Source organism: Harpegnathos saltator, unplaced genomic scaffold (assembly GCF_003227715.2).
Source record: "Harpegnathos saltator strain DR-91 unplaced genomic scaffold, Hsal_v8.6 scaffold38, whole genome shotgun sequence".
In the NCBI taxonomy this organism is placed as follows: domain Eukaryota; kingdom Metazoa; phylum Arthropoda; class Insecta; order Hymenoptera; family Formicidae; genus Harpegnathos; species Harpegnathos saltator.
This window is the reverse complement of record NW_020230183.1, coordinates 1,472,845-1,496,672: the sequence shown is the minus strand read 5'-3', so window position 1 is coordinate 1,496,672 and position 23,828 is coordinate 1,472,845. Positions and strand designations below refer to the sequence as shown.

The window sequence follows — 23,828 nt, the reverse complement described above, 5'->3', positions numbered from 1 at the left end:
GAGGGATTGAAAACGATGAAACGGACAGCAGGAATAATCGGTGTTTTGCCCCGAAAGTTCTATCAGCCCGGCTTCTTCATTTTAAATTGCACCGACGGGGCGGTAAAGAACGCGAAATGAGACTCGCAAAGCAAACCCCGGCGCGGGATCCGAATGCGAAGCGGTACGCGTGTGCCACGAACAAATCGCGGGCGGAATAAAGGCTTTACCGTTTGCCGTAAGCGCGCGCGCGTCTGTTCCTGCCACAAAAGGCACCCGCCGGCGACGCGATTTAACGAAATTTATTTCCGAGTCGATTAACTTTTTTAATTTAGCGCTCCGATATGTAGCAAAGGCGCGTGCCGCGCGGCTCAGGGCGCATAGGCATAGGTACAGCTCCGCCGAAGATATGCCGCGTACCAGTGTATAATCGAATACAGTATACTCGTCGAAATCATTTCTCTCTACCTCCCTTTCCCTCCCGCGCTTCCTTCCGTTCTCTTTATTCACCTTGCATTCTCGGCGCGAGCCGGCGGCGGAGGCGAGCGGGGCGAGCGGCTGAGCTGCAGTTTCCGCGCGTTTCGCGAACACTTGGTCCCCCCACATCTCGGATCAATACATCCGGACAGCGAGCCGCTCCAGCATGTCGATGAGCTACGAATGCTCCGAGCGGCGCAAGTGATGGTTACCGCCGGCGCGACTCAGCGCGCATAGTTGAGAACCTAATCACGGATTTCCTAGACAGTCGTAAAACCCTTATTAGGTATTCGGCTCGCCCCTCTCCCGTAATCCACGACGGAACTATAATATCGTGCTAATATTATGCATGGTGAATCGCGCAACTCGATATTCGCATGCCACACGTATTACACCGGCCCGGGCGAGCGCGGCAGAGCGCGCGGGGCAGGCGGGGCGGCCGCGCCGTTGTCCAACCATAAATAAGGAGCGAAGTAGTATTAGCCGGTAATAAGCTCCTCGAGTTTTACGGCTCGAGGATACACACGCGAGCGAGCGAGCGAGCGAGCGAGCGAGCGAGCCGACCGGATCCAGCCGGAGCCGTTAATTCGTTAATTCATTTACGCGAGATTTATGCGGCTTGCGCGGCGATGTCTATATCGCGCCGATATATTCCCACGGAATAAACAGTGATATCCCCCGTGTCGTGTAATTTGCAGTGCATCAAGCGCCCTGTGAGTCCTCACAGGACGACTCCGTCTCTCTTCTTATTCCTCCCCCCTCCCTCCCTCCCTCCCTCTCTCTCTCTCCCTCTCGGTTTCGTTATTTTTTATTTTTCTCTCCCTGTAACATACCAGCGCGGATTTGTTTTCATATCTTTGCGAATGGGCGGCAATTGTGATATCGACCGACTGACTAATTGCCGAGGGCTTTTCCGGAATGTTCGTGGAAGCGGGATAATCACGAAGAGCACGAAAGAGAGAGAGAGAGAGAGAGAGAGAGAGAGAGAGAGAGAGAGAGAGAGGGAGAGAGAGAGAGAGGGAGAGAGAGAGAGAGAGAGAGAGATTCGCCAAACGCGTGCTGGATATAATTGGATGTCTAGGGAAAAAAATGGCAGCATTACCGGCAATATTTTATAGAAACCACTTTTTCTTTTTCGGTTCGGCTCGGCGACGCGGTCTCTCGTTGGGCAAGATAGAAAAATATCAAAGGGCCGGGCGATTTTGTGAAACGCGTTCGTCGAACTCGCCCGGCCGTCGCGTGATGTTCGTTATTACATCGATCGTCAACCGTAGCATCTGTCACCGATTGTTACGTGCGCTAATTAATTAAATTGGAAGACTATGGCGCTGCGGAAATCCTCGAAAATCCCGCGGCGGCACAGAAACCCGCCTCCGGCGAGTCGTTACACGTGCAAAACGTAACTCGATTTGCGGCGACTAATGTTGCCCGATGCGATTACGGATCGTGATACTCTTCCGCGCGACCGCAACGGACGAGTCAACTTTCCGAGACTCGCCGGCCGCCATAATCGCGCTGCCCGCTGCATTTCTTCGCAATGCAATTTTGCGCCACTCTTCCGCGAAACGTCCATTATCGTCAAAACCGCCAGCGATCTGCGCGTCCGCCTTCCCGCTTTTCCTCCTGCTCCTCGCGTGCCGACCAGAGCCCTTCGATACGCGCCGGCAAAGAACTTTGCTCGCTCTCGCTCAAGGGTGATGCAGTCTCTCAAACTCGTCAACGAAACGGAATCTCTCGCGCGGCCTCTCGCGACTCCATTCAATTACTCCTCGCGACATCTAAATCCACCGACGGCTCCTCAATTCATCGCGCGCGAGCACGTGTTCTCGCGCGCGCGCGCGTCGAGCAATTAACGCGCTATAACAAATACCTCCGCGGCAGCGCGACGCCCGGCCGGGGCTGGGGGTCAAAATGATTCTTAGGGGGAATTTAATTTTCACAACGCGATAAATACCCGCCATCCCCACCCCCTTCTCGCCCATCCGTCTATCCGGTCTACGTCCAAAGTCGACCGTGCCTCCCGCTCCCGCTCCCGCCCCGTCTCGCTCGCATATGCGCATTCCCTCGTTCTCCCGCTCGCTCGCTCGCTCGCTCACTCGGCCGCTTCTCGGAGCAAGCGTGCCGGAGCGGCGAATTCTTGGCGACATTTCGGGGCGGTTGCACGCCAGTACTTTCCCTCGCCGCCGACGAGTACCTGTCCGTGGCTCCGCGGTGGAGCCCGACGTGGGACGTTCCGTAGGACCTGCGCGCTCCGCCGACTGGCGGTTCGGTCGCCTCTACAAGCGGCACTCACGTTCCGCGTCCGGACCGCACGCGCCTTCGCGGACACGTTCGCGAGCACAACGTGCCTGACGCTTTCTCTCTCTCTCTCTCTCTCTCTCTCTCTCTCTCTCTCTCTCTCTCTCTCTCTCTCTCTCTCTCTCTCTCTCCCTCTCTCCCCCCCTCTCTCTCTCTCTCACTCTCTTTCTCTCCTCCCTCACATCTGTGGTCTTTCGTTCTTCGGCGCGATCACCGCAGCATTCCGCGACAGAGAGCTCTCGCCCAACGGCCGGCTCAATCGCGGGGATTTGCCGCGCGGGCAGAATCCCGCGGTTCGAGAGCCCGGCGGTCCTATTACAGCGACGAAGACGAAGGCGACCAGTACGAGCGCGCAGCTACGTACAGGACGAGAACGCCGAGGATCGTCCGTCGCGCGGAAGATGCGAGCCGCGAGCGTTTTCGTTCGGCCCGACCACGAGGACGCCCACGACTGACGCGGCAGTGTTGTGGGACCTACGCGAGGGACCGGCGTGTTTGACAAGTGATCAGTGAGCGGCGGTTCTCGGCGATTTTCAGTTAGTGCTACGTGAGAGAGCGTGAACGCGGTCAGCGCGGAGTGGCCGGCAGCCGCATCGTGGCCAGAGCGACGGCCAGGTAGGTGAGTTTCCGTTTGTTTCCGCGAGCGCGCTCTTCCCCTGTTGCTTGTTTTTCTCTCTTTTTGCCTTCCCATCACCGCTGCTACCACCACCACTACCATCACCACCACCACCACCACCACCACCACCACCACCACCACCACCACCATCACTGCCACCACCTCTACCGCCGCCGGTGGATCGAAAGACAAATCGCGATAGCATTCGATATTGTCTCCCGCGAGTCTTCGCGCCCGAGGCTACTAAAGCTGAGAAAGTGCCGCTTCGCGCGGTACTCGATGTCGATATAAACGAGCGGTGCGAACCGCCTCGACCGAGAATCACGCGTCTTCCCCAGCGGCGGGATCATCGCCACCCCCGGGGACGACGGGGAACGACTTCATTTACGCGAGTGCCCGCTTATACGCGTCCGCTTGAGCGAGTGATAGATGCAAGGCGCGCACCGGGAGGAAGAAAATAAAGAGAGAGAGAGAGAGAGAGGAAAAGAATCGTTTCTTGTTCCGTTTCCGCTTGCAGTTCGCCGATCTGTCTCCGTGAAATTATTCGCCACGTGGCGTCTCCTTTGCCGCGTGTCGTTCCAATTACTCGGCCACCGGACTCGCGACATAATAAATTAGTAATGAAAAACTTCCTATCGAGAGTCTCGGTGAAAAATCAAACACCGCTCACACGCACGCACGCACACACGTACAGAAGAGTACTTCTGTTAATTAAACAACACGAGGAGGTGTTGTTTACGCAGATGTTGTCACGCAGATGGTGAATAGAAGATAAGCGCACCCCCGATAACTTGATCGGTGAGAAAGAGAGAGAGAGAGAGAGAGAGGGGGGGGGACGGAAGGAGAGAGCTCGGAGTGCTGCGATCGCAAAAAGCGATCCGAAGTGTTGGTCGGCGGACAAAGTCAATATGTGTCGTCCTCTTTTCGCAGTTGATGAACGCGATATGTCATAATCGATCACGGCGGCTCGCAGGGGCGAGTCGTAAAAGCGAAAAGAGCCCTTCTTTCTCTGTCACGTACGCGGGCAACACGTCGCGCGCGGCAACGCGGCTATTCGGGAAAATTAATCGTAGCACGCTCGCCGGCGTCATAATTAATCGCGTCATCGGTCGGCGACTCGTGTGCTAATGACGCAGGGATTAACGTATATACGCACGTGTACACACACAACAAACATACACACGCGCGCGCGCGTAGAGAAGTATACACGCATGCTCATACGCGCATGCGAGAGCGGGAGGGAAGGAGGGAGGGAGGGAGGGAGGGAGGGCGCACGTCGGCCTGATGCACTTCTAATTATTGCACCGCCAGCCGCATTTCGTCCTTCGGGATCGAGCCTTCGGCTTAAAGCCAGGGCGCGAGTACATCGTACATTATTCTCGATCTTCGTTCGCCGGCGGCGGCGGAGCCGGCTGGTTTTAACCATTCCGCCCTTACTCACCGTAGACTCGGCGGCGGCGGCGGCGGCGGCGGCGGTGCGACCGTCTATTAATAATAAGGAGGAAGATCCCCGGGTCTGCCTTTGTTATCAAGCATCGTGTCACAGTATGAATTGCGGCTATGCCGGGTTCGGCTCCGTGCCGTCGAGACGACCGGCATAATGAATGGCCAATAGCTGGGTGTGCTCGCGGAACCGTCAGCGCGGATCCGCACCCCCTGCACGAATTCGCGTTCGCGGAGCGCCGTCGTTATTCTTGCGGAAGGTTCTCGCAGGCCCCTCGTTACTCGCCGAGCCTCCCGTCGGCGGGAGCGCTTAACTTCACGAGGAAACGTAAAATCCGGAGGATTTTTTGTTTCTCGTTTTTCCCTCTCGGAGGTAACGCTGCTGCGTACTTGCAATTCGCCCGGGCGCACGTATAACACGAAGCACCGTCGAATCGCTCGTGAAAACTTTAGATCTGCTTCTCTCTCGGCGTTAACATTCCCCCCCCCCGCCCGCCCGCCCGCCCGGCTTAAATTTCGGGCCCGGTCGCGTATATCCGGCCGCGCGAGATCGATACAACTGAAACAACTGTATCTTCTTGACACATTGATTGCCAAGTCGCCCGTGCGAAATACATCATCGGTGATATATTGATAGCCGAGCAGTTAAAATAGAGCACCTCGATGCAGAGAATATTTTTTCCACCGCCCGACGGAAGTCAATATTCGGATACCTCGGGCACGGGATTCGCGCGTGCATCCAGCGCGAAGGCGGAGGCGCGAGGCGCGGGGCTTGTGAGATGTCGGGATGTAATACGACGTGTAACATCGTAATGGGCGATCTGTAAATCATGCAGCGAGGTAGATTGTTGCGCACGCCGATACAGATGGTGGTGCGCTCGTTAACTCGGCGAAGAGTCTCAGGCGGGATTAGTCACTTGATAATTAAGAGCATGTGTTTTGCAAAATTACAAGACAGCCGGCTGGTCGGGCGTATTAATTAACGCGCGGCGCACGAGCGCATTCATCAGGCATGCATATCCGATTCGAAAATCACGGTCCTGAGCGGAGCGGAACGCGATGCTTCATTCTAATTACAGCACGGCCGACTGATCGTCAATACGTCCCGATTTTCGGGATTTCGTGGCACGCACGCGTGCACCTCGGTGGTAGAAAGGAAATCGCCACGAGAAAGGAACGATAAACCGGCCTGGGCGAGTCGCTTTGTCCGATCTTCAATTCAGCGTACTTTGGACGGCGAGGTCAGACGCGAACAGAATCGCCGTGTATAATTTTGAGTGATACGTCGCATCGCATCGTCGATGCAACTCCATCGCTGTTGGACTACGAGATGTACGCCATATTATCATTATGTATCTCGCGACGTTGTTAATGGGGAATGATCGATCACGCATCTCACGGTGAAACCGGTTGCATATTTTGCAGCACACATCGAGGGGAAAAGTATGTTCCAGGTTCCGTGTATTGTGTGCACGAAATATAACTGAAATACAAATATAAAAGAATGTACAAGCGACTCTCCGTGAAAAGAGAGGATGCTCTCTTCGAGGATTGTGCTCGTCTTAACGCGACCGAGGGTCATCAGCGGGTCGACGACTATCGATTCTGGGGGGGACAACCCGAGCACCGTTTAAAATTCAAATGCGACTTCGATGCTTTCGCGGGCTGACAGTAACGACGACAGTAACGATGTAACGTCGGCATTGGGATAAAGGAATATAAATGAGGATCATCGTTCGTACGGCCGCGAAATAAGACCGCGGTCGAAACGGCTCGAAACGAGCGCTCGGCGTTTCAAGCGATCCGCACAAAGAGCGCGAGCCCCCTCAAGTTGAATTTGTCGCTCGACGCTCGAATCGATAACTGCCGCTCGGCTGGATCGGTAAACTTCCGAATAATACGTCGAAATTTCGCCGAGAGTTTCCCGTTATCGCTTTTAAGCGCGCGGCGGATCGACATTTGGATAAAAGAGGAGATACCCGAACGAAGATATAAATATTTCATTTAAACCGAATCGAGCCGCAACTCGCGCGTGCTATCGAACTTTTTCGCAACGCAGAAACTCCGTTACACGCAGAAACCAGTCCAGTCGCTATCGAAATAATTTACCCGACGCGCAAATATTCGCGCGTCGCACGATGAAAACTAGTCACGCGCGGCGCGTCATTCCTCGCATTCTCGCCGGTCGGTGCGCGTCGGTGAAAAGGAGGAAAAGATGATAGCGGAGCGCGTACAAAAGATGACTTACGCGGCGGCACGTGGGTGTGAAAGGCAGCTTGATTCATGAACTGATCTCGAACGAGCGCCGCGGTGTCGCAGAACTCTCGTCGACATTACACGGCGAGAAGGCACAATGTCTGTCCGTCCCTCCGCTCGTACGTCCGTACGCCCCCGCGACATTCGCATTTAATAAAACAACGCGACGCGCGTCACCATCGCGACACGGAAACGATATTCCACGGCCGTGAGATCGCAACTCCACGGAGATACACTGGCGCGGAAAGACGACGCGGCGCGGGCGGCTCTTTGCGTCCGGAAGCGCGGGCTTCCGTCCGCGAAAAAATTCGATAGTTTCATTTCGCTTTTACGGCGCCGTAACACCGAAGATTTCATCATCGCGGGATACGGACGGAGAGCGAGACGTGGGCGCTGCGCTGCTTCCCGGCTAGAAGAGACGGGTAGGCAGGCAGGCAGGCAGGCGGCCGGGGTTGGGGCACGACAGCGAGGATCAGTCGGGCGGAAAGCTCTTTCGGGGCGAAATACACGCGGCTATGCAAATATCCCGGGTCGGGCATTCGAGAGAAGGGATATGCGCCTGAGCGAATGCCGGTACCCCGGCCTGTGCACCGGCTACAAGTAGCTCGTAGAGACCGAGAGCCTGCACCCGCCGTCGCCGTCGCCGTCGCCGTCGCCGTCGCCGGTATTTCGCGAGATCAGGCGATATCGAGCGGATATCGAGCGCGCGCGGATCGAGCAGGAGGAGAAAAGGGTGAAGGAAGAGGGGAGAGGAGAGAAGGAGCAGGATAAAAAAAGCTTCGAAAGAAATCTTTCGCGAACGCGCGAGCGCGGCGAGTCGGGCGGTAAAGTTAAACAGCGAAAACGCGTTATCGCTCTCCTTACGGAGCTGTTGAACCTTTGAATTTCGCTCCTAGCACCTAGCGCCGAGGGCTCTCCCAGCACCTACCGCGATAATTATGGAAATGGCGGCGCTGTGTGTATACGTGTGTGATGGAGCCACGGATGTGTCTGATCGTATGTATACATCGACCTGACGATAATGCGTTCGCGACCGCGCCGATCATTTTCCCGGCCGATCGTATATGCCGGGGAATTGACTTAACGTCGATTTTCCATGCAAATGTCGGCCCCGACGCCGCGGCCCGGGATTGCCGTGGTGATTCGCGCTCGACTTGCCGATCTGCCATAGATCCGACGGTGCTTTCTATTCGCTCGTTTTCGACCGTTCTCCGGCCGTAACTTTTGAAAGGGGTTACTTCGCAAAGACGGAGAAGTCGGCGGCCCGACCTCCTCGAAGACGGGAGAAGCAGTCTTTCTATTTAATCTCTTTAGTCGCGTGTCTGAAAAGCGTCCGCGACGGCAGAAGGGAACATTTTTACGTGGGAACGAACGTTCGCACGTCCGCGAAACGCAACGGCTGTCCGTTTCGTCTCATGCTTCGCTAAAGTTTTGATTATCCTTCTCTCGTTCTCTCTCTCTCTCTCTCTCTCTCTCTCACCCTCGTGAGGAAATTCATCTCCATCTATTGTACACGCCGAGTTTCCCCGTTGAAAAACCGTTATCACTCTCCCGCGTTAAAATAATTAGCTTACGTCCGTTACGCGGGAACTTTCTCGCGATCGGTCGTGCTTTAACTTCAACATAGGATAGATCGTCTTTTTGCCACCGGCGAGAAGTTTACGTTTTCGAACTTAACTGCTTTTTCTTGCCGGCTCTTTAATTTGCTCGGCATTCTGGCGATTAAGTTTTTTAGTTCATTCAGGCGGAAAGTTTCCCTATAAGTCTCTCCGAACGATGCGCGGCTTGTTGTTTGGAGGGGTCGATGGGGGCGGCCGGGAGGAACTGCCGTCTCGTTTACGGTAAGATTCACTCAAACGGCGGTATAAGCGTAATCACCGACGAAACGATACTGCTACTAATCCACGCTCGCGCTCGCGCTCGCGCAGGGCGAGGAAACTATAACAAGTTTCTTGTAATCATCCGGCCCGTCCAATTGTCTTTAACTGCACGTTTGCTCCTAATTATATAGCCGCACGCGATGCCCGAAGTATGAAAATTGCGCGGAGCGCGCTCGTGCGCATAAAGAGCATCGGTAGTTACGTTACAATTAGTGGCCGGTGAGAGACGATCCGCCCGCCCCAGCGCGTCGCATCGCGCCGCGCCGCGCCGCGCTGCGCCGTCCCGTGTCGTTTCGGCAAACGGCGGAAAGCGAAATCATCTCGATGCTGCACACGTACGTCGTTTCATTAGGTCCCTTTGTACGATCGGCAGGCGACTTAAATACATTCCCTCCCCTCCCCACTCTCTCTCTCCCTCTCTCTCTCTCTCTCTCTCTCTCTCTCTCTCTCCCTCTGCCCCCCGGTAATAACGGAAGATATTATAATGGCTGCTCCCGAGATACAGGTACTAGCGGTGGTTCGCGAAGTTCCGAACAATTCTGTAAAGTTTTAACGATCGTCAAACGTCGAAGCTACGGGGGCTTTAAAACGGGGACGTTCTTCCAGCTTTAAAAGACTTAAGATTTCCTCGAGAAGAAGGAGAGAGAGAGAGAAAGAGAGAGACAGAGAGAAAGAGAGTCACGAACCTGTGTCTCTTATGTACGCGCTTTATATACGCGCGTCCTCAACAAACTCTGTGCGTTCGATAAAGAAACGTGCTGGGTAGAATAATGAAGTCTTGCAATTTCGCGAGCGCCTACTTACAAATTGACGAAAGAAAGAAAGAGCGAGAGAAAAGAAAGAGGAGGGAGGGGGGGAGAGAGAGAGAAAGAGAGAGAGAGAGAGAGAGAGAAATCTTCAAGCGATGACGCGAGTAAAACGATAAATAGAGAGACAGGAAAGGGAAAGAGACCTTGGAACAAAGCGACTAAAGGAGTAGCAATCGTCGTAGCAGTGGATATTCCGCGGGGGAGAGACTCCGAATCGCACAATCTCAGAAACAAAGACACCGTCGGACGATTCGCCCGCAAGTCGCGGACGGTCGTGTAAAATCGCGCATTACAGCGCGCGATTGGATGCGCGCGTTGCGAAGCGGATAATGAGCGGGCGCGTAAAAGCAAAAAGTTACGAAGCTCGTTCGCAGTCACACACACACACACACACACACACGTATCCCAGCGTCGCTGCGTTCGGAGAGGAACACGGCCGATCGTTACGGGAAAATCGGTCAACGAGCGGCCGTAACGGCTCGCAGACGAGCGCGTCGAAGAACGAGAGGATTACCAACGCCGGTACACACACGCGTAGTCGCGGCGTTCGCGCTCGTCCGTCGGCTTCGTCGAAGCCGTAAACTTTTTCGAGATCGGCGGGACGCGTTACTTCCACGCTCGTAAAACTCTTCTCTCACCGGGCATCACGCGAGGCGGCTGCTCGCGCGCGTCCGGCGCAATTAACGGTTTCTAAGAGCTCGAGAAATCGTTTCGTTGCCAACCACCGACACCGCCCTTCTTCTTTCCCGAGGAGGCGTCTGACAACGCTAACTGGCATCTGCAGCGATTATACCGGCCAGCGTGTGGCTTTGATGGCCAGGACCTTCCTCGTTCTTTCTTCCTGACTGTACCCCGGCGACAGGTCTCTCTTTTTACCTTTTTCGAAAGATCCGCTTCCGTTCCTTCGAACGAAGCTCACAACAAGGCCGCCGACTCCTCTTTCACCTTGGGAACCTCCTCCTGTCACCTCCGCGCGCGCCTCTTTCTCGCCTCTGTGGCCGTTATCGCGGTCGGGACACAGAGGACGATGCGGACGACGAGGACGATGAGGACAACGACGACAACGGAGCGCACTAACGGGGCTATTCGTGCCGGAGGCACCGATGGAATTCGAAACCCCCGAGAGCTCGAGTCACCTCTCACTCGGCTGGAATGTGTTTCTCGAACCAACGTCTCCTTCTCTATCTCTATCTCTCTCTCTCGCTCTCGCTCTCGCTCTCGCTTTCGTCGCTTGTACGTAGCCGACCTGTTTGGCGCTGTATATCTCGATAACTGAGCGCCGTGGAGATCAAGCTACTGGGAATGCCCCGGACGCTTTGCGCGATAGGCCGCCCTTCGTCGTCGCCGGTGCCGCCGTTGTCGGCGTCTCGTCCTCGCCGATGCCTCGGACTGAATGGAAATCCAAGAGTCCTCTTCCCACGGCTGCACGATTCCGAAAGGCCTAGCAGTCTGATCTCTCACAAAAGGGAGGGAGAACACGTCTATCCACTTGGAGGGCTGGATCGTTAGCGATGCCGAGTAATGCAAATGAGTTTGCGAATGTCGAGTTCGCGCGCCGTGTCGAGCCTCGGACGCGTCGAGACGCGCGTCTTCGAGAGGTGTGGCCCCCCGCGTATTATCGGATCATTCATTCGCTCTCGCTTGCTCGCGCGCCGCTGCTTAAATCTCATCTCACCTCTTGTTATCTCGCGTCATCCCGGGCGGCATCGAGCGAGTATCGAAAAATTCGGATACAATAAACACGCACTAAGCAGCGCGCGAAGCAGAGAGCATTACGGGGGACTCTCGTTCCCCTGACCTTCGTCCGACCTTTATAGTCGGGGCTTGCGCTCGGCAGAGAGACGAAGCGGAAAACGCGCTTCGCGAACGCTATCTTATTGCTGAAGTTCGTTCTAAATCACCTCATTTCATAGTCACGAACGTGCGCGCTCGCTCGGCCGAGACTTTGACGTTCAATCTCATCTTATCTGTCTCTACGCCGTCTCCTTCGTAAGACATCAGCGCGTGATCCTCTTTTCCGCTTGTCAAGGCAGACGAGCTTGCCATAATTTCAAATGAATTCGACGAGAGAAGCGGCGTCCGAGAAGCAGCCCGGGGGAGCAGCAGGCCGAGCCGCCGCGCGCCGTTCGATCACTATTCGAGATCTCGAGCGCCGATTGTAAACATCGGGCCGCGATACTCCGAGTTATTTGCGCGCTCGTTTATTCAGGGGGATCCCTTCATCGATCTCGAAACACGCGAGCTTCTCGCCAAACGAGAAGCTCGCGTCCGTGTCGTTCGCACGGAAAAGTCGCGGGGGCGGCTAACGAAGAGCCTCGTTTCTTCCATCGCGGCGCGGCTACTTCGACGCGATTTCATCGACTCGCAGAGTCGAGAGGCATCCCGATTTATGCCTGTTGTCGCAGCTCGTTGCCAAGTGCGGCCCGACGTGACTTTGGCGCGTTATTGGCCAGAGCCGCCGCCGCTTCTTCCAAAGCCCGGGGCGAGAGCGAGCTCTCCATTCTCGGACTACATCCGGCGGTCATGCGAAACGGGATTACTTCTCGGCGAAAGGGGGAGTCTCGGCTCCGGTAATATACGCACTCGGCGCATACTTGCCAGCGAGCTACGGAGGGAAACGGGCGAATCTATTTTCCTCCTCATCCCAGGCGCTCGCTCGCTCGCTCGCTCGCTCGCGCAACCGGCTGGTCTCGCCCCTCCGGCAAGAGCGCGATGCCGAAGCTGCGCGAATGCTCGGCACGCCCCACGTCTTGGCCGAAATATTAGCGCTAATGGCGACTACATTTTCCGCCGGTGGAACCTCGACGTCCGAAATGAACACACCGCGTCGGTATACGCCCCGACGCTATACTCACTCTTTCCCTCCCCTCCGCATTTCTATCTCTATCTATCCCCGAGCCCGCGCTTCTAATGGCATCCGCGTGTAACCAGCGTTGTGTATGAGGCCGCAACGAGCGCTCGATATAACTGCGATGGTCTCATCCTCCTCCGCCCGACTCTGGCTTGGCTTCCCCTCCCGCCGGCGAGCCCGCAAGTAAGACGTCATCCTTTGGTCCCAAAGGACGCAGGAGTGATTCCCGCTGATCCCACCGAACGGTACCGTCTCGCGAATCCTCCAGGATCGAGACACCGTGAGACACGTTCGTGGGATCGGGAGGAATCCTCGCAGCGGAGCTGCGTCTCTCACGGTGAGCCAACGACGAAGAGGCGAACAGAGTTCCCGGCGGAAGGAGTCATCCTTCCGGTCATCGGCCGATCGTGGACGCGCGAACGTGAAGAATGCGGACGTCGCGTCCACGCGGAGGATCTTTTAATTAATCGAGCGCGTGCCGTCCCACCGAATTTTATGGCGCGCGTTTTAATTAAAGGGACGAGATGATTACTGTGAACGCGCATGAGCGTCCTGCGAAAAATCGGGTTTCGTCCGAGGGACGAGCTGCTACAGCCGGAGGATACGCGAGATGTGCTCCGCTGCGCCGCAGGGTGGATTGCATTAACGGCTGCAATGTTTCTTATATCGGCGCACACTGCTCTTCCCATTCGTTCTCTGATGAGGACGACGCGGACGCGTAGTAAAGCTAATAAAGTAGAAGTTTGCAGCAATCTCGCGTCCGTGCGCGCATCCTACGTGTCGCGCGCAAGCGAGTGATCGAGCGAGCGAGCGAGCGAGCGAGCGAGCGAGCGAGCAAACGCGCTTTCGCCCCGGCAAAATTAGAAAAGAAAATTCCGGTATAGGAACTGAGAAAGTCACGGGTATAAACTGGGTCGTGGCTATCGTCGAGATCAAAGGGTACCCCGGCTTTTTTCCTACGATGTTGTAGCCGGTAAACAGGAAATTTTCCACGGAATAAAGCCAGCTTGAGACAAACGCGAGCGTACTCGCGCGCGCGCGCGCGCGCACAGCAACACATGACGGGCTCTTGTTTGCATATGAAAATGTAATATCCTTAGCAAATTTACTCGGGGACGATATAATCTACGACAAAGAGGCCGAGAAAAAAGTTACTGCTGCGACAGCCGCGGCGTCATCGAGGCTGTAAGGAAAAATTCCGCCAAGTTCTGCGGAAATGTCCCCACCAGCCAATTTGCCAAACGGCGCTCCCATGGCGTATTACATAACGGAGTGTGTTCGATATTTTCAAGACAGGGACCGGGAAAGGAGAAAAACAAAGAGAAAGACTAAAGGAGAGTGAAAGGGGTGGAGAGGGGGAGAGCGGGGCTACGTTCCGCAAGATACCGCGCGTTGCGTTGCTCTACACGCTCGAGCGGCATTAATATCTCGACGGTTCCCACCGGAGAATCGCGATTGTAAAGTGAGCAAAGCGAAAGCTTTCCCTGTACTCCTCTATTTCTTTCCCTCTCTCTCTCTCTCTCTCTCTCTCTCTCTCTCTCTTTCCTCTCCTCTCCTCTCCTCTCTCAGACAAGGCTGTAGCATGTTAGTCGAATGGGAATTATGCTGGGAGCCCGATGAAAATTCCGCTCTTTCCTTCTCTTTCTCCGTCTCTCTCTCTCTCTCTCTCTCTCTCTCTCTGTCTCTCCCTTTTTCCCTCTAAGTCGACTTATTCAGCCCGCGAGTTGCAACTCCGATGTAAATCACGGAGCTCGCGAGGCCGTTATAAAAACGACGACTGATATCAGCGAGTCGTCTCGTCGGCCCGTATAATGAGCGTCACTCACGGCCGACGCTCGTAATTTCGCGCGACGTTCGGCCGAATACTCCCGCGAGTTCGCCTCGCGCGTCCCTCCAACTCCGCCGACCGTTGCGAAGGAATTCTGAAGCGAATACTTAGCTTATTAGCCCGCAGCGCGTTTCACGGTAAATTTTGCTAACCTCGCGGGATCTACGCGCTCCTTCCCGCGCCGCTTCGCCGTTCCGCCGCTGCCGGCGAGCTTGAATTTGCGTAATTGGATTTCGTGTCTCTTTCTTTTTCTTCCCCTTCCGCTCGCCCCTTCCTTTTTCCTTTTTTTTCCCTTTCGTTTGGCTTCCGTTTTTCGTCGCTAAATTACTTGTACTGCCGCGTATTCAATTTACTTCGGATGCCGGCTTCCTTTTTCTCCCTCTTTTTCTCTCCCGGCTTGCCCTCTTCCTCTACTCAGTCACTGCGCGTCGTCTTGTCGATTCATTATTTCGGACGACCGTTTATCGGATACTATAATTCGAGGAAAAAAGCACGGAGATCACTCGCTCGAAGAGAGAGAGAGAGAGAGAGAGAGAGAGAGAGAGAGAGAGAGAGAGAAAGAGAGAGGGACAGCTGCACGACTCGACGACGTCCGACTCGTGACACGTCGACGTACGTTCAATTTTCAGAAAGCTCGACCGTCTCGTACAGTTAATGCAATGGAAATCGCTGTGTTCGTGCTTGCACGGGAATGCTATTTTATTCCATCGGAATATCTTTCGTTACAGGATAAGAAAAGAGAAAGAAAAATTGGAAAAATGGAGAAATTGGAAAAGGAGAAAAGAACGGTTCCTCTTAGAACTTTAGCGCGTCGTATCACTCAACATTTTTCGTCTGCCTACTCCCACTTTTATTCCTTGCACGTTTACTTTGGAGTTACGTTGTTTGCAATCGGCTTTAATGCACCGTGACGTTTATGCTAACGTAAAATAATGCGCGCGCGCACTTTCCAAGATACAAAGTCCCAGCAACAGCGCGGCTTAGTCGACTTCCATCCGGCGTCTATTTGAACGTTGCGGAAGACACAAGGAGCAGCCCGTCGGAAATCCTCTCCTTCGATCCGCGTCGTTAACAAAAGCGCTTTTCGTCTTCCCTTACCCTCTCCCCCCCTCTCCCCCCCCTCTCTCTCTCTCTCTCTCTCGGCAGAGGACGGGTTGCCGAGGAGACGGAGGCCTGGGAGGCACGGGGTGTTCCGCGCGGATAAACATCCGAGTATCGAGTGAAAGCCGACCAGATGGAAAGCACGGATCTTCAAATATTTAAAGTTATCGTCGAAGTCCTTCACGCTCGGCGACTGCGGGGAGAACGTCGTTTCTCGCTGGCGGAAGCGCGTCGGCGCGAGTTAAGTTCCCGAAGGAAGTCGGCCTCCGCGGAGTCGGAAAATTCGTTGACCCGCGTCGCCCCGTGCATGCATGCGAACGATCGTGCGTGTGTCATACGCGCTATGTGTACACACATATACATACACACATACGCGCGCGCGCGCGCGCGCACGTAACATATGCATGTGCGGCGTCGATCGCGTGGAAAACGTCGAGCGGAGGAGCCGATTCGGCCGAGAGAGTGCAAATTCGATGGGAAAATTTCGATCCTTCTTTTCACCGCCGCGACAATTGATAGAGTGCACTTTGACTCGCGCGCACTCGACTCGTGCAGCCGTTCACCGAACTCTTTTCTTCGCGACGATGCATTTTTCCTGCACTGCGTCGCGTCGCGTCGCGTCGCGTCGCGACGCGACGCCCCGAGGATTAACCGGGTCTCTCTCGATACAGAGTGACGCTGGCGGTGCGCGACTCGCAGATTGCGAATGGAAACGGCCAGGTGTGTATACGCGCATGCACGCGCACGCACACACATCGATGTGTCTGTGTGATATAGAGCGCGAATCCCGAGCGAGCGAGCGAGCGAGCGCACGAACCGAGGGATCCGCGTCGCCGTAATTTCGGAAGCGGCAAAATTAACGCGGTGTCTTTGGCGCGCCATTTATTCTGTTAATGTAATTTAGCGTGAAATCAAGCAGCGGATTACGCCAGATCGCGCTTACCATCTACAGACCGCTGCGCCTGACAGCCGGAGCGCGGAATTGACGTCGAATTGTTGCGAGCGCACGGCGGAAATTGCAGATTGTAGCCGGGATGAGCGATGCGGTTTCGCGTCTAAAATCGAAGTATATCGCGCGGGATTAAATGTTAAACTACTGCGACATCCTCCGTCGGTCCGCGGTCGGAATCGCGAGCGGAATTTGCGAGCTGATTCTTCAGGGGTCCTCCCTTTGCGCCACGTGTAACCACGTGCAGGATTATATGTAGCAATTAACTTTATACAATAAATAATTTGCTCAATATATATCGCAGCATCGTAATTATGTTATTACTAAGTAACATAATTACGACGTCCATTAAACTTCGATCAAACTTCCGACGAGTTCGAACGTTCTCCACGCTACATCCATTATCATAACTATGACGCTACGCGAGCAAGCCTGCGAACAACTGGATGATTCCTCGCGAGTGTTTGGCCTTTTTTCCCGCCGTTGCTTCGGGCTCGCCAGGAGAGTCGTACTCGCGACGAGACGATACACCAGCAAATTGTTTACGAGGCGACAATAGCACGGCTTGATGCCGAGGTAGAAGCATTTCTGGATTCAAGAGTAAAAGATGCAGGAAAGTGGAGAGGATACTCCGAGAGAGGGAGAACAATAGCCGAGGACAATGCATCACTCTGGCCTCCCGCTTCTGTTTTTATTCCTTCGCTCGACCTCCGTATGTTTCGCGGGACATTCCGAATCCTCTTCCCCCTCTCTCGCGCGCTCACCCTTCCCCTCTTCCTTCTTCGGTGACCCGAGAACAAAAACGCGTAATTCGTCCTTGATGGGAGCGGCGCGAGCGCGAATCTCGAAATTCGCTCCGCGAATAAAGCTCGCTCTCTTTCTCTCTCCCCACCTCGGTCGACGGGATGCAATCTTTAACTTGGCGTGCATGAACAGAGGGAATGCGAGAGAGGAGAGAGAGAGAGAGAGAGAGAGAGAGAGAAAAAATGGAAGAAAAAAAGAGACAAGTGCTACCGCATTCTCCACTACTTCTGTACGAAATTTTTTTCTACCAACTTCTCATCGCGCATTCCTTATTGAAAATGTAAACTTCTGAGAGAGGGAGCAAGGAGAGAGCGATAGAGAAGAGGAAAATAAGAAAAAAAAAGAGACAGCTCAAGAGAGAGAGAGAGAGAGAGAGAGAGAGAGAGTTGCGCCCATTTCTACCATCCCGAACCTGAAAGTTTTCTCTGTAAATGAGGAGTATGAACGCGCGATCCTGTCCTCCTCGCGCGAAGGATGAAATTTTTAATTTTAATGCGCGTCATTTTATCGCCACTTGATATCTGCCCGTTCATACAAGCCCGCGCCACGTTCCTTCTAAAACATGGCAAAAGGAAAGTTTGATCATTCCCTAGCGAGGAGTCGAGAGAGTCCTTCGTCTTTCAGCCGAACGGTGAATGAGTCACACGCAAACTCGAGGGCGCGCGCGAGCGCTACCTTTCTCCAACAAGTTTATACTTTTATTGAGTATGTTCGCGCCGGCGTGGGTGTATTCGGCGCCGAATGCTTTATATTGTCGTCCGATGACAGCCGGACGTTTTTGAAAGGAAACTCGATTCGTTAAAGAGCATGCACGGCGAGATAGGAAAAGCGTCTTTCGGGGAGGTCGAGTCCCTTTGATAAAGAAGTCGGTTGCATGCAAAAGAAATGAGCGCATGCAAAACGGATGCGTTGAAAAGACCGGGGATGGTGGGGGAGGGGAGGGGGGAGAGAAAGAGAGAGAGAGAGAGAGAGAGAGAGAGAGAGAGAGCGCCGAACGAAGGAAAAATATAAACGGCTATTTAAGATACAGTGTGTGCCTGAAATTCATGCAAAATACGTGCTTCGGGATTCCTGATACCCGGCCAGGGATGCGTCATGGCTCACGCATCAATTTACAAATTGCATAAATCGTCCCGCGCGTTTCCCCTCGTAGCGGCCGGGGTATTTCGCGTTCGCGGAATTTCGCATATGTATGCGCGATTTCGCGCGCCATTTCGTCGCTCGGCAGAATCGACCGACCGCGTAGAGATAGATAGATAAATAGACAGGTAGATAGAGAGAGAGAGAGAGAGAGAGAGAGAGAGAGAGAGAGAGAGAGAGAGAGAGAGAGAGAGAGAGAGAGAGAGAGACGGGGGAGAGAGAAGGAGAGAGAGAGAGAAGGGGGGGAAGGGAGAGAGGAAAGGAGGGAAAGCGAGAGCGAGAGCAACGCAACGCGTGCGTATACATGCAGGTAACTTTAGAGACAGAAGATCTGTGAGCAGCAAAGAGAGTGAGGGGGCGAGAGTGTAACTAGTGCGCTTTAAGTGAAGAAGCGCCGCGTTTCGTCGTCGACGTGGAAGAAAGGGGGAAAAAAGAAACGGAATTAGCATTTTCAGGTTGTCCCGCGAGCTTTAAAGTACGCAGCTGCGCTAGCTACGACCGACGCTGCAAAACTTTCTCGTTCTCGTTACGGCTGTTTATTTTTTGCATACGCGACGAAACAGGCGCGCGCACCTAGCAATTACGTCGTGAAAGAAAATGAGTTGAAAGGAATGGCTCTAGTTATTCTTCGAGGCCCCGGTCCGGCGTCCCGAGGCGCAGATTTCGTAAAACGTTTCGCCGATCGCGTCGCGGAATCTCGGTTCTTTAATCGAGTTTCTGCCGTGATAAATAAGAGGAGGCGCGAACAATCCATTACGGAAAAATAATCGCCCGCGCTCGCGCGAACCGCGGAGTAACTCTTCGTCGGCTGCTGGGAGACACTCGGGACGCGGATGTTCCGCGCGGGAAGATGCTGGCAAACTGAAGTTACAATTTGTGCATTTTAATACGCGCGCTTTAAAATTCGCATTTAGCGATCGCGCATTAAACCGACGCGCAACGCGCCGCCCGCGGCCCGCTAGAATCTATTGTAATTAAAATGACGTGATTGCGCGCCTTTTTTCCATTAGAACGCGCATCCGCGTCCCGATATAACGATGACAAATGACCGAAATAAAAATGTCCCTCTGGTCGAACAATTCGTCGGACAACACATCCCCGGAGCGTACGTATAGCCCGGGCGTGCCGGCTGCAAATTTCTCCCTTTCTCGAGCCCTTCTTTCTGATGGAATCAACAATCCGCGCGAGCAACGCTCTGCGCGAGATCATTGCGCTTTCACGCGCGCCAGCAGCTCGTTCGTTACGTAACGATAATTACTCTCATTTGGAGAAAACGATGAGGCGCGCGTGGCACGTGTGAGAAAGAAGGGCGGAAGGCCTGGCGAGGAGCCGAGCGGAATATATGAATAGGTATATGACACGTGGAGAAAGTTCCCTGCGAGAGCGGCCGCGCGTCACGCAGCACGATATTTGTCATCGCGGCATGCGTCACTATAACGAGTCATTCGTTTAACCGTTAGCCCCGACGTCGCTTTGCATCGCAAAAAGCAGCCGCGCGCGCTCGCCCGTGTATGAAACTCGAAAACAATGACGAGAGAGTGCCATCGCACGCGGGACTCGCGGGCTCGAGCCCCGAGCGAAATTTACGTCGTCCACTTTTAGATCGATACCGAACAGCCGCGAGAATGTCACGGTCATGTGTCCGCAGATAAGGAAACGTCCCCCCCCTCCCGCTCCACCGCTCACGACCTGACTGTCTCTCTGCGTTCGCGTCCGCGTTAAAATCCGAACGTCTCTCGCGTATTTCAGCGAGAGACCCGGCGAATACGAAACCCGGAACACGCGAGATTACTCGCAGGCCAGCCGTAACGATAACGTGACTGAAATGATGGCGGCGGAATCACCCTGAGTCCCGCGCGCGCTCGTTCAGCGGCGGAAGAATCGGAGGATTCGGTAACGCGGCGGGACAGACTCGAAGAATGACATTTCGCAACGTCACATCGAATGTCGGATTTGTCTCGCCCCCTCTGTCTCCTCTCGCTCGCTGCCGCCGCGAGCAGCGCGGGGCGGGGGGTGGAGGAGCGGAGGCTAGAAATTTCCGTTCGATCTTACGGAGACGGACCCCGCGGGAGAGAAGGCGCAAATTTGCGCTATCACATCGGACACGCAGCAGTCCATCCATCACAGCTGCTGCCGTTGTTCTTTTCGCGGGGATGAGGACGCACGCGCGCGCGCGCGCGATACACCCCCGAGGAGGGCGCGCGATCGTGCGGACACGTCAGGAATCTTACGAGGGAGACACCTGTCAAATTAGCCGCGAACAATTTGTGGCGGAACAGAGCGCGCGCACAAAAGCGAGCCGAGGATCAAATCGACCGAGCGCGCGCGCGCGCGACGAAGACGAGCGAGCGAAAACGCCGCGGAAAGCGCAATAAAGAGGAAAGATACCAGGCAACCGTCGAGCTTGATAAACCGTCCGCGGGATTATTCGGGCAGAGTGAAGGCAGGCAGAAGGGCGGGAGGGGGAACGGGCTATTCGCGATTGAATTACGAGTAACGATGAGGTCGGCTTGTTAACGGAATGGAAACTTTGAAAGCTCTCGATCGCGGACGTCTTTTTGACGATTATGATTGATCGACGTGTATCTGAAACTCGTTTCGCCGCCGTCGATCACCTGGGAACGTGAAGCTGCAAGTTTCACAATCTGCCGTGGGTGTCGAAATTTCTTCTCGGAAGGGGCCAAGCTATTTCCACCCTCTCGTGCGCGCGCGCCCTCCACCCCGCCGGCAGCGTCGTGCTGCATGAGGCAAACCGTTTAGATACGACTGGTCGGGTAAACAAATTAACATATGCAATTAACGAGCCACTTGATATATTTTCCGTGTAATATTCGGGACCTGTGCGTATGTGTGTGTGTGTGTGTGTGTGTATGTGTGTATGCGCGCGGATTATGGTTAGCTTTGCGGCACAATAGTCATTTTATGCCATCTCTATTACTATTATCATGTCTGCAAGCGCAGTATGTGTAGCACCAAGCCATAATCACGCGATGCAAACAAACGCTTTGATGTGGACAGCCGGCTCATGCTGTCAATAACGTAAGTACCGCGAGCCACGCGATTACACGGGAATTCAAAGGGACGCGATTTATCGATGCTACAAGGATATCAAACTTTCATTCATGTACAACGTCGTCCTCCCGCTTGCTCGCTCGCTCGCTCGCTCGCACGTCGGCGCGACGTTGCTGCATACGCGACTCCGGCGAGCTCTCGTTACGTTACAGCCGAACGCTCGCCAACGCAGCTGGCCGGAGCAAGCTTTGTTACGCCCGAGTCTTTTGTTAACGTTCACGTACCGTTATTCCATTAACGATCCTTCCAGCGGGATTCCTTAGGAACCGGCGCGCGCGCGCGCGCGCGCGACTCCGCGACGAGGCGATCGTGAATCATCGGCGATCGACCCGGCATATCGGCAATATTACCTCGCGTAACGTAACGAGAGACGAGAGAGAGAGAGAGAGAGAGAGAGAGAGAGAGAGCGGAGATTCCTCTTATCTGAGAATCTCTCGATTTCGCCTTCTCCGCGATGTAAAATCAAGCGTGCAAATTTCGGCCTTCCTCGTCTTCGACGGAACATCACGGGAGATGCAAGAAGACGTGCGATTTCAGACGGCAGTTTCAGTTGTAATGTCGCATACGCGCTGCAGCAGCACGCTCGACTGAGCCTCGCGCGCTCACGCACAAATGAGCAAGCCACGCATATTCGATAACACGGTACGCTCGACGAAGACCCGGTGCAACCTGGTCGGATCGTCGTTGCGTGATCCCGGGGAGAGCGTCTTATCGATTGGTGTATTAGCTCGACGGGGCTCACTGCAGCTTGTAGTGGCGGAGGACGAGAGTGAGCGAGAATTGAACAGGGGGCAGAGAGGAGCGAGAGAGCGAGAGAGCGAACGAGAACATCAGGCCGAGGGAGGGCGGCATCGTCCCCGATACGGAGAATACGCGTGTACATACGTACATAATATTCGAGCTACGTAGGCGTGGTCGCCGGACGGATAATCTATGTTGTGTGTAGTACGGCCTCGTAATTTTGCTCCGATGCATCGCTAAGTAAAGGGTATTGGCAACCGTCCTCGCCCACGGTTAACACGGCTGCGGCACTCGTAACGCGAACTACGCCAGATACGCGACAGATATGGGGAGCGATTACAGCGGTTACGGTCGGCCCGCGACGCGTTTACAAAGCGATATTATTTGCCCGGCCAATTAAGGCTTTTGTGTGCTTTTGTCACCTTCCGACGGGTAAACTTCCTTCGGGCGACACATGCTGACTCTACTGTGCTTCCTTAGCCTCCTCGCAGCGGAAAGTCCTCGGCCCGCTCCGGCCCGCTTTGGAATTCGGAATAACGTCCATCGCGCATCGGCGTCTCGGCGATACCACCGAGAGAGAGAGAGAGAGAGAGAGAGAGAGAGAGAGAGAGAGAGAGAGTCTGACTGTTTCCTCCGATGGCAAGAGAAGAAATGGAGAAAGGCGAAAGAAAGTGTATTAATCGCAAACGGCACACACACACTCTCTCTCTCTCTCTCTCTCTCTCTCTCTCTCTCTCTCTCTCTCTCTCTCTCGGCGGCCGCAGCGAGACCCGATCGCGATTGCGCGTCATATTCCACGCGCAACTTTCTCGGGCAAGCTGAAAATTTGATTACGCGCGAGCTCCGCGAGCGCCGATCGGTCGTATCGCGATCGCCTGATCGCCGGCACAGATCGGTGAAACCGCGGTCGGAAATAACGACACTCGGGATATTCGGGTGTGTGACTTTTCAAATAAGTGTGCGCCGGCCGGACGCGATTGCGATCGATAAGTGTCGCGAACGACGCGAACGAAGCCGGGAGAGCGCTCTCGTGCGCTCTCAGCTCGATTTACGTCCCGGCCAATTAATCCGGCCCGTTAATCGGCTCGAGTTCGAGAGATCGGGGCTGGCTGCAGCCAGCGCGCGCGATCGTCGTCGCAGTAAGTCGTCGCATTATAGCCGGGCCGTGTTACGAAAGGATAGGTCGCGCGTATACGTACGTGTACGCGTCTGCTATTGGCAGGGTCGATATACGCGCGATAATGGCAGCTATAGGACACCTAGCCCACGTTCATTGCCTAATGGGTCATATGGCGTGCACACGAGCACACGAGCCGCGCGCCGCGTCCTCGCCGCCGTTTCACGAGGCCTACGGGTTTATACGTGCGGTGCGGTGCGGTGCGGAGCCACGTCGCGTCGCGCGCGTTAATCCGCACGTGCAAATTCGCGGCGGGTCTGTATCGGTGCGTGCCGCGCATTCCCAGCGGAGCGTGACTGCTGTCGCGCAGTTCGACGATGACGACGACGAGGACGCGCGAATCCGCGGCTGCGATCGCGCGTCGTTTCATTAACCCGCGGACTGACCCGGGTCTCTTCTTTCGTTTC

The 23,828-nt window shown here is 54.8% G+C and overlaps 1 protein-coding gene across 3 annotated transcripts in view; it reads left to right on the top strand.

Annotated features, from left to right (window-relative positions):
• Positions 1–2,908: 2,908 nt before the first annotated feature.
• LOC105190040 (hemicentin-1) overlaps positions 2,909–23,828 on the top strand; it is a 205,937-nt gene continuing 185,017 nt past the window's right edge. For 2 of the 3 annotated variants that reach the window (XM_025300672.1, XM_025300668.1), the window contains exon 1: positions 2,909–3,369. The gene's annotated coding sequence lies outside the window, so the exon portion shown is untranslated. Of the gene's footprint in view, positions 3,374–23,828 lie in introns of all 3 variants that reach the window. The other variant, XM_025300670.1, reaches the window with a different exon arrangement.